Raw genomic sequence first — 11,648 nt, 5'->3', positions numbered from 1 at the left:
ACTAAAAGTGGAATCCATGTTGTCATCTATAACAAGAAAAAGAATTGAGAAATATCCTGATCTTTTGGATCAGCAACAAGTTAATTAGGTGTCATTTTAATAATATGTTCAATTATAAGATTAATAGAAGGGTCTACCCTAGGGTCTATAACCTATCTAACCACAGGTTCTAGGCCCCATTATAAAGAGGTTGCACATTCCCATAACATTCATGGCACACGTGCACATGTTCAAAAGTAAATCACAATTTAGATTTTGCAGTTTAAAATTATAAACACAAAAATATTTTCACTGGAACTTTTTTTAATTTTTTAAAATTTATTTATTTATTATGTGTACAACATTCTGCTTCCCACACACCATAAGAGGGCACCAGATCTCATTACAGATGGTTGTGAGCCATCATGTGGTTGCTGGGAATTGAACTCAGGACCTCTGGAAGAGCAGTCAGTGCTCTTAACCTCTGAGCCATCTCTCCAGCCTCCTTCATTGTAACTTTGTAGAAAATAGTTTGAATTAACTTAAAATTCATTTCTCTCCAGTTATGCATGTTATATGTGTATATATACATATACACATGCCATCTCAGAACAGCTTAAAATAAGTATTATAATATTTAGTTGATTTTGCTTTGAGAGGATTTGGGTTTGGAGACATCTTGCTATATATTCCAGGCAGGCATAAAACTTACTCATTTTAGAACTAACAATAACTCAAGGTCATGATCATTCTTTATTTCCAAAATGCTGATTATAGGTATGTCCCACTATGATTCTAACCAAAGATCAAACACTGCATTTGACACTTTATCTTTTTTTAACCTGATCAATAAGCATCATATATTCTGTGTATGTATATTCACATGTACATGGGTGTACACATACATGCATGAGAACATATGCACTAGTATGCTAACTCACCTAATATTTGTCAGTTAGCTTGCCCTGAGGAACCCCTTCACTCAGCCTCCCAAGACGTGGGATTATAGGCAGGACACCATAACTATTAGCTTTACAAACATTCTGAGAAATGGAACTCAGGATCCCACATACACAGCAAACCCTTTATGTGCTGAGCCATCTCCCCAATCCTCTTATGTAATTTTTTTCCTGAAAATAGTTTCTAAGGCCATCTGCTCTTTTGATTGTTCCATTCAATATTAGCTCAAATATTGAGAATGTGTTCTTGGGTGTAACTTCACTACAGCTGAATTGAACTGATTTTACGAGAATTCCAATTTGTTTTCCATCCCTAAGGAACCATAAGTAAATTTTTTAGAGACTTGAATATTTAACTATGTCAAACAGTTACTTGAGTTTTATAAACTGAATATGGCATGTGACAACTGAATATTAAATCTCTCTACTCTGCTGAGAAGTGCTTTATCTATATTCTTTCTGAGAATTAGAATTTCACGAAGACACCTATGAATTTGAATTTTTCTAGAAAAAAGAGAGGTAAGTGAATTCAAAATTAGTAACAAAGAAACTAATGCTGCGACAATAAACACAGTTAATAAGGAATCCTAAAACAAATTTGAAAAATTAAAAATATCATTTTTATTATTGGTCAGAAATTTTCATACATGTATGTAACATATTTTTATATTAGTCACTCCAAATTCCCATCTCTTTTCTCCCTCCAACTCCTGAGAATCCATTAATTTTCCCAAAAATTCTATTACATTCATGTCTTTGTGTGTGTGTGTGTGTGTGTGTGTGTGTGTGTGTGTGTAACTTACTGAGTTACATAAGGCTTAATTGCATGGGTGAGATGGGGGTTGATGAACTATAGCATTGGCATTTAACTAGTGGATGCATCACTGAAGAAATATGTTTCCTCTCCTACCTCCAGCAAACATTTACTGTCCATAACTACTCAGGGAGTAGTGAAAACTTGTGAGTGACACCCTCATCTATGATATTCTTATAACCTAGTAGTTATAAATTACATTTACTTGCATTCTGTGACTTCTTAACTACAATGGCTTAATAAATAAGGTTAAAATTTAGAATCTAATTATATTGCATAAAAAGGAAATACACACATGACCTCATTTGCTTTTTCTTGTTGAGATAGTGTCTTATTCCTAAATTGGCCTGTAATTCACTATGTAGCCCATGCTGGCCTTGAACTAATGGTAACTCTTTTGCCTCAATCTTCCCAGTACTGGGATAACATGAACGATCCACCATACAACACTTTCAATTTATGTTATGTTGATTTAGGAGCAGCAGGGCTGCGTCCCTGGTACCCGGCCGCCCACATGGCTAGCTTATGCCTGAAATAATTACACGGAAACTGTATTCTTTCAAACACTGCCTGGCCCGGCTAGTTCCAGCTTCTTATTGGCTAGCTCTTACATATTGTTCTAACCCATTTCTATTATTCTGTGTAGCCCACGAGCTGGCTTACCAGGGAGGATCTTAACCTGTGTCTGTCTGGAGCGGGAGAATCATGGCGACTCCTTCACTAAGCTTCTTTCTCCCAGAATTCTCTTCTGTTTACTCTGCCTACCTAATTTTCTGTCCTATGAGGGCCGAGGCAGTTTATTATTAAGAAATCACTCCCACATCAATGTTAGACAGGACTAGTATTTTTCCTTCCATCTATACCAAATGGAATTTAATACTTGGGAAACTCAACATTTTATAAGGTGATAGGAATTCACTAAGTAAAATCTATTATACTGTAAATCTGTAAAATATAAAAAGAAATTTTATTGTATTTGGCATGTTGTATCGTCACTTTTTTTCACTAAATTAGTATTTCTAGACTTAGCTCAGGACTGAAGTTGCAAAGAAACTTAAAGGAACTTTATTTACATATTTATGTATTTGTATATTTATTTATTTTGGCACTTGGGAGTAAATCTAGGTTCTCTTTCATGCTAAGCAAGTGTGCTACCATGGAGAAATATGCTTAAAACTTCATTCGTTTGCATTTTAAAATGAATTCTCATTAGGTTGTCAAAGCTGTCTTGAACCTCTTCTATAGCTCAGGCAAGCATCTGGATCGAAAAGGTAGATAAAAGGAATAGCTCAGCTCCCACAGCAAGAGTTGATTTACAGAAATAAATTCCATGGTATACTGAATAGTTTTGATAATCACATTAATAAATTATGTCCTTTAAACTAATATACCATTCTTAGTATTTACTACTCTTGTTGAACTTGTCTGGTTCTTTTGGGACACTGACAGGATTCTTCAGCAGGAAATAAATTATTCTGCTTTCATATCATTGTATTGTGCACCACTTACCAAGTCTTACAGGTGAAATACAGTTTTAGTTAGAGTTAATGTTGCTTTGAGAAAACAGCAGCTTGGGGAGGAAGGTTTGTTTGGTTTATATCCTGAATTACAGTCCACTGAGAATAGCCAGTGCAGGAACTAAAGGCCAAAAACCTAGAGGCAAGAGCTGATACAGAACACAGGAGTGCAGCTTATTGGCTTTCTCCTCACGGCCTGCCCTGCATGCCTTTTATGGAACCCAGGACTAAGAAAGCTCACCTATAATGGGCTGGGTCCTCATTCATTGATTACTAATTAAGAAAATGCCCTACAAGCTTACATCCCTACAGTCTGATCTTATGGAAGTATGTTCTCAGTTAGGGTTCCCTCCTCCAAGTTGACTCTAGCTTATGTCCAGCTGAGATAAACTAGCCAACCCAATCACAAAAGTGACACTTTTCCAGAAATGGCTTCCCATTAAATGGAAACAAATACATGCCTTTGTTGATTTTGACAATACATATCACGGTTTTGCGCAAACAGAACATCTAGCTTCTTTCTCAAAAACCCACCATTTCTGGGGATTGGAGTGATGATGGCTCAACCATTAAGAGTATTTGCTGTGGGACCAGGACTTATACTGGGAGCACGAACTGGCTTTTTGAAGCCCATTCCTTACAGAGGAATACCTTACTCAGTCTTCATATAGGGGGGACAGGGGAGACTTGGTCCATTCTTAACTTGGTATACCAAACTTTGCTGACTCCCCAAGGGAGGCCTTATCCCCTCTGAGTAGTATACTGGAAAAGGGAAGAAGGGAGGGAGTGGAAGAAAGAACTGGGATTGGTATGTAAAATGGAAAAAAAATTAGAGTATTTTCTCTTCTTGCAGAGGTCCTACGTTATGTTACCAGTACCTTTACAAGGTAGCTCACAACTGTATGGAATTTATGATTTCTGAAGGTACCTGAATGCATGTGGTGTACATACATAAACACAAGCACACACATACACATAAAATAAAATTAATTTTAAAAAACCATTCTCACCAGGTATGTTAATGAATCACTTCACTTGGGAGAGTGAAGCAGAAGACTGGTAAGTTCCAGACCTATCTGAACTATAATGAGATTCTGACTCAGAAAACCAAAATAAGAAATAAAGAAGTAAAAGATAAAGGAAAAGAAAAGGAAGAAAATCCACCATTTCTCCCTTAATGGAGTATTTGTTATCATCTCTGCCAGAAAATACCCTGGCCAACTCAGGAAAGTGGAGAACATAATGTTGACCCATCTTGCAATAACTCACACTCATGACTTTCTCATTTTTAAGAGTTGCTTTGGTATCAAAGATCTTCATCTGTCATTTACCCCTTATTTCTATCATAACACTAAATTGTTTCTTCTTTTTTTTTCTTTTTTACTGATTTTTATTGAACTCTACATTTTTCTCAAGAAAGAGATTGAGAATAACATTAGAAAACGGAAAAAATCTCATATTTATGGACTGATACAATTAAATATTTTGAAAATGACAATCCTACCTTTACAAATTTAAAGCAACCTCAATCAAAAATACTCATAACACTTTTCACATGAATAGAAAAAGAAAATTTTAAAACTTCGATTGATCTAACCGCCCCCCCCCAAAAAAAACTCTAGTAGCCAAAAGAATTTTAAACAAATAAACAAAAATACTGGAGAAATTTTCAAACTAGACTTTCAGATAGAATACAGAGCTGAGGTAATTAAAAATTTTGTGGTAATAACACAAAACAGACATGTAAAAATGAATAAAATGGAATATAAATAGGATATAAAAATAGAATTAACATGAGAACACAAAACAAATAGTCATTTGTTATTTGACAAATGGGTTATGAACATACATAGAAAAAAACAACATCTTTAATATATGCTGGGAAAACTGGAAGCTCATGAGTAGAATGAATTATAACCACTTCTATCACCCTACACTAGAATTAGCCCCATTTGTATCAAATACCTCAGTTTGAATCCTGAAATGGTAAAGCTTCTAAACAAGAAGCTAAGCACTTATATACACAACATACATGTGGGAAATGCCTTTCTTATAAGGACTGCTTTGGAAGTCGGGACCACGAGGGGTGCACCCACCCACTGAGACAGTGGGGCTGATCTAGGGGAAGCTCACCAAGGCCAGCTGGACTGTGACTGAAAAAGCACGGGATAAAACCGGACTCTTTGAACATGGCGAACAATGAGGGCTGATGAGAAGCCAAGGACAATGGCACGGGGTTTTGATCTTACTTCATGTTCTGGCTTTGTGGGAGCCTAGCCAGTTTGGATGTTCACCTTCCTAGACTTGGATGGAGGGGTTAGGACCTTGGACTTTCCACAGGGCAGGGAACCTTGACTGCTCTTTGGACTGGAGAGGGAGGGGGAGAGGAGTGGGGGGAGGAGGAGAAGAGTGGGAAGAGGGAGAGGGAAGTGGGAGGCTGGGAGGAGGTGGGAATTTTTTTTTCTTTTCTTTCAATATAAATAAATAAATAAATAAATAAAAGAATTAAGGCTAATAATTTGCAAATGGGTTTCATAAAACTATAAAGTTTCTGTACAGATACAGAAAGAATTGAGCAAGCATCTTCCTCCACAGAATGGAAGAAAAACTTTGCTAACTACACTCCAAATTAAGTGTGAGTGGAGAGCAACTTAATATCAGAAAGTTATTAGTGAATATTCAGAGCAGATACCCCAGAAAGTAAACTCCATAAATTATAATATACTTAATAACGAGTCCCACAAGCAAAGCAAACAAACAAACCTCAATGATTGGAGTGAGCACTCTCCAAAGGTGCATGGTAAATAATGATTACAGAGATTGGAAAGACACTGCCTCTCAATGACAGGGGAACCTCTAGAGAAATGCTTCCATGTGACATTAGTCCACATTTAACCCTTGCTTGCTGAGGTGGTATCTATTTTCCAGTAAGTGCAGGGAGTCTGTCTAGCTGTGTACATTTTTCTAATTCTCCCAACTGATATTAACCTGGACTTCCAGCTCGCTTTATCAGCAAATTGCTTCTATTCTTTTTTTTTCTTTTCTTACTGATTTTTATTTATTTAAAAATTTCCACATCCTCCCATTCTCCTATTTCCCTCCCACTCACCCTTACTCTCACTCTACAGACATAAGAGAAGTCAGGGTGCCCTGCCTTCTGGGAAGTCCAAGGCCCCCACCTCAATCCAGGTCTAGGAAGGTGTGCATCCAAACAAAGTAGGCTCCCAAAAAGCCAGTACATGCAGTAGAATCAAAACCCAGTGTCATTATCATTGGCTTCTCAGTCCATCCTCATTGTCAGCCACATTCAGAGTCCGGTTTGATCACAAGCACATTCAGACACAGTCCAGCTGGTCTTGGTGAGCTCCCATTAGATCAGACACACCTTCTCCCTGGGTGGACATACCCCTTGCAGTCCTGACTTCCTTGCTCATGTTCTCCCTCCTTCTGCTCTTCATCTGGGCCTTGGAAGCTCAATCCAGTACTCCAATGTGGGTCTCTGTCTTTATCTCCATCCCTTGGCAGATGAAGGTTCTATGATGATATGCAGATGAAGGTTCTATGATGATATGCAAGATGTTCATCAGTGTGGCTATGGGAGAAGGCCAGTTCAGGCACCCTCTCCTCTGCTGCCTACTGGCCTAGCTAGGGAAATCCCCTTGACACCTGGGAACCCTTCTAGAGCCAAGTCTCTTGCTAACCCTAAAATGGCTCCCTTAGTTAAGATAACGACCCTTTCTCCGTCTCAACCATCCCATTCCTCCAAGCTCTCCCCAATCCTCCCCTTCCCCCAAACTGATGGAGGTGGGTCTTGTATCTATCTGTTGCTTTCATTGGTTAATTAATAAACTGCTTGGACTTTGATAGGACAGAAAATTAGGTAGGTGGAGTAGAATGAACAGAATTCTGGGAGAAAGAAAGCTGAGTCAGGCAGTCGCCATGATTCTCCCACTCCAGACAGACGCAGGTTAAGATCTTTCCTGGTAAGGCAGCTCAGGTGCTACACAGAATATTAGAAATGGGTTAGATTAATATGTAAGAGCTAGCCAATAAGAGGTTAAAACTAATGGGCCAAGCAGTGTTTAAAAAGAATACAGTTTCTGTGTAATTATTTTGGGGCATAAGCTAGCCATGCAGGTGGCCGGGTGCCGGGGACACAGCCCCGTTGCTCATATTACAACACCAAACCACCCTCACGCCCCTGTTCCCAACTTTTGCCCAGCGATCTTGTCTACTTCCAATATCCAGAAGGATAACTATAGGTTTTCCTTTGAGTTCAACTTCTTATTTAGCTTCTCTAGGATCACGAACTATAGGTTCAATGTCCTTTGTTTATGGCTAGAATCCACTTATGAGTACATACCATAGTCCTCTTTTTGGGTCTGAGTTATCTCACTCAGTAAAGTGTTTTCTATTTCCATTCATTTGCATGCAAAATTCAAGATGTCATTGTTTTTTACCACTAAGTAGAACTCTAAAGTATATATGTGCCACACCTTCTTTATCCATTCTTCTATTGAGGGGCACCAAGGTTGTTTCCAGGTTCTAGCTATTAAAAATAATGCTCTTATGAACATAGTTGAACAAATGCTTTTTTAGAGGTAAGTTGACCTCCAGTTTCCTGGGAAACCGCCACCCTAATTTCCAAAGTGGTTGCACAAGTTTGCATTCCCACCAACAATGGATGAGCATTCCCCTTACGCCATATCCTCTCCAGCATAGGCTATCATTGGTGTTTTTGATTTTAGCCATTCTTACAAGTGTAAGATGGTATCTCAAAGTTGTTTTGATTTGCAGTTCCCTGATCGTTGAGGAGGTTGAGCATGACCTTAAGTCTCTTTTGGCCATTTGAACTTTTTCTGTTGAGAATTCTCTGTTCAGCTCAGTACCCAATTTTTTAATTGGGTTAATTAGAGTTTTAATGTCTAGTTTCTTGAGTTCTTTATATATTTTGGAGATCAGACCTTTGTGTGATGTGTGGTGGGTGAATATCTTCTCCCAATCAGTAGATACCCATTTTGTCTTAATGACAGTGTCCTTTACATTACAGAAGCTTCTCAGTTCCAGGAGGTCCCATTTATTCATTATTGCTCTTATTGTTTGGGCTACTGGGGTTCTACGTAGGAATTGGTCTCCTGTGCCCATTAGTTGCAGACTACTTACCACTTTCTCTTCTATTTGGTTCAGTGTGGTCAGTTTATATTGAGGTCTTTAATCCATTTGGACTTGAGTTTTGTGCATGGTGATAGATATGGATCTATTTTCATTTTTCTACAGGTTGACATCCAGTTATGCCAGCACCATTTGTTAAAGATGCTTTCTTTCTTCCATTGTATAATTTTAGCTCCTTTGTCGAAAATCAGGTGTTCATAGCTTTGTGGGTTAATAACCCGGTCCTTGATTAGATTCCATTGGTCAACATCTCTGTTTTTATGCCAATACCAAGCTGTTTTCATTACTGTAGCTCTGTAATAGAATTTGAAGTCAGGGATGGTAATGCCTCCAGGAGTACTTTTATTGTATAGGATTGTTTGGGCTATCCTGGATTTTTTTTGTTTTTCCATATAAAGTTGATTATTGTTCTCTCAAGGTCTGTGAAGAATTTTGTTGGGATTCTGATGGGGATTGCATTGAATCTATACATTGCTTTTGCTAGAATTGCCATTTTTACTATGTTGATCCTCCCAATCCAAGAGCATGGGAGATCCTTCCATTTTCTGGTATCCTCTTCTATTTCTTTCTTCAAAGACTTAAAGTTCTTGTCAAATAGATCTTTCACTTCCCTGGTTAGAGTTACCCCAAGATATTTTATGCTATTCGTGGCTATGGTGAAAGGTGATGCTTCTCTGATTTCCCTCTCTCCTGCTTTGTTCTTTGTGTATAAGAGGGTAACTAACTTTTTGGAGTTAATCTTATATCCTGCCACATTAGTAAAGGTGTTTATCACCTGTAGGAGTTCTTTGGTAGTTTTGGGGGTCACTTATGTACACTATATCATCTGCAAATAACAAGTTTGTCTTCTTCCTTTCCAATTCGGATCACCTTGATCTCTTTATGTTGTCTTATTGCTACTGTTAGAACTTCAAGCACTATATTGAAGAGGTATGGAGATAGTGGACACCCTTATCTTGTTCCTAATTTTAGTGAAATGGCTTTAAGTTTCTCTCCATTTAATTTGATGTTAGCTGTCAAATTGCTGTATATAGCTTTTATTATATTTAGGTATGAACCTTGTATCCATAATCTCTCCAAGACCTTTATCATAAAGGGGTATTGAATTTTGTCAAATGCTTTTTCAGCATCTAATGAAATGATCATATGGCTTTTTTCTTTCAGTTTATTTATATGTTGGATTACATTGATAGATTTTCTTATACTGAACCAGCCCTGAGATGAAGCCTACTTGATCATAATGGATAATTTTTTTGATATGTTCTTGGATTCGGTTTGCCAGTATTTTACTGCGAACTTTTGCGTCAATGTTCATGAGTGATATTGGTCTGTAATTTTCTTTCTTGGTTGAGTCTTTGTGTGGTTCTGGTATCAGGATAACTGTAGCTTCATAAAAGGAATTAGGCAATAACTCTTGTTTCTATTTTGTGAAATACATTAAGGAGTATAGGTATTATCTTTTCTTGGAAGTTCTGGTAGAATTCTGCACTGAAACCATCTGGTCCTGGGCTTTTTTTTTGATAGGGAGGTTTTTGAGGACAGCTTCTAATTCCTCACGACTTACAAGTCTATTTAAATTGTACACCAGGTCTTGATCTAATTTTGGTATATGGTACTTATGTAAAAAATGTCCATTTCTTTCACATTTTCCAATTTTGTGTCATACAGGCTTTTGTAGTATGATCTAATGATTCTCTAAATTTCCTCGGTGTCTGTTATGTCCCCCTTTTCATTTCTGATCTTATTAATTTGCGTGTTCTCTCTGCCACGTGATTAGTATAAATAGGGGTTTGTCAATCTTGTTGCTTTTCTCCAAAAAAAACAGCTTTTTATTTTATTGATTTTTGGATTGTTTTCTGTGTTTCTATTTTGTTGGTTTCAGCCTTCACTTTGATTATTTCCAGTTTTCTACTCCTCCTGGGTGAGTCTGCTTCTTTTTATTCTAGAGCTTTCAGGTGTGTTAACATTAGAGTTAAGTCTCTAATGTGTGCTTTCTCCGTTTTATGTGGGCACTTAGTGCTATAAACTTTCCTCTTAGCACTGCTTTCATAGTGTCCAATAGGTTTGGGTATGTTGTGTCATTATTTTCATTGAATTCAAGGAAGACTTTAATTTCTTATTTCTTCCTTGACCCAGGGGTGGTTCAGTAGTTGACTGTTCAGTTTCCATGAGTTTATAGGCTTTCTGGGGGTAGAATTGTTGTTGAATTCTAACTTTATTCCACTGTGATCCGATAGTACAAAAGTGGTTGCTACAATTTCTTTTTAGTCTATGGATGTTTGCTTTGTTACCAATTATGTGATCAATTTTTGAGAAGGTTCTATGAGATGCTGAGAAATATAATTTTTTTTTTCTGTTTGGGTGGAATGTTCTATAGATGTCTGTTAAATCCATTTGGTTCATTACATCTGTTAGTTCTCTTATTTTTCTGTTAAGTTTCTGTCTGGTTGACCTGTCCATTGGTGCGAGAGGAGTGTTGAAATCTCCTACTATTAGAGTGTGGGGTTTGATGTATGCTTTGCGTTCTAGCAATGTTTCTTTTACATATGTGGGTGCTTTTATATTAGGGGCACAGATATTCAGGATTGAGACTTCCTCCTAATGAACTGTTCCTGTTATGAGAATAAAGTGTCCTTCTCCATCTCTTCTTATTGACTTTAGTTTGAAGTCAATTTTGTTATATATTAGTATAGCCACACCCACTTGTTTCTTTGGTCCATTTGATTGGAAAACCTTTTCCCAACCCTATACTCTGAGGTAGTGTCTTTGAGGTTGAGGTGTTTCTTGTAAACAGCAGAATGTTGGATCCTGTTTTCATATCCATTCTCTTAACCTGTGCCTTTTTATAGGTGAATTGAGTCCATTGATATTAAGTGATATTAATGACCAGTGGTTGTTAACTCCAGGTATTTTTTCTGGTGGGAGTGTTTGTTTCCCTTCTATGAGTTGTGCTGGTGGAGGGTTGTCACATGCTTGTGTTATTATGGGTGTTGTTGGCTTCCTTGGTTTGTGGTTTTCCTTCTAGTATTTTCTGTAATACTGGGTTTGTGACTATGTATTGTTTAAATCTGTTTTTGTCCTGGAATATCTTATTTTCTCCATTGATAGTGAATGCAAGCTTTGCTGGGTATAGTAGTCTGGGCTTGCATCCATGGTCTCTTAGTGTCTGCACCACATCTATCCAAGACCTTCTGGCTTTCATCATTT

Source organism: Alexandromys fortis, unplaced genomic scaffold (genome assembly GCF_014885135.2).
Source record: "Alexandromys fortis isolate MF-2015 unplaced genomic scaffold, M_Fortis_MF-2015_v1.1 scaffold_43, whole genome shotgun sequence".
In the NCBI taxonomy this organism is placed as follows: Eukaryota; Metazoa; Chordata; class Mammalia; order Rodentia; family Cricetidae; genus Alexandromys; species Alexandromys fortis.
This window is presented reverse-complemented; position numbering follows the sequence as displayed.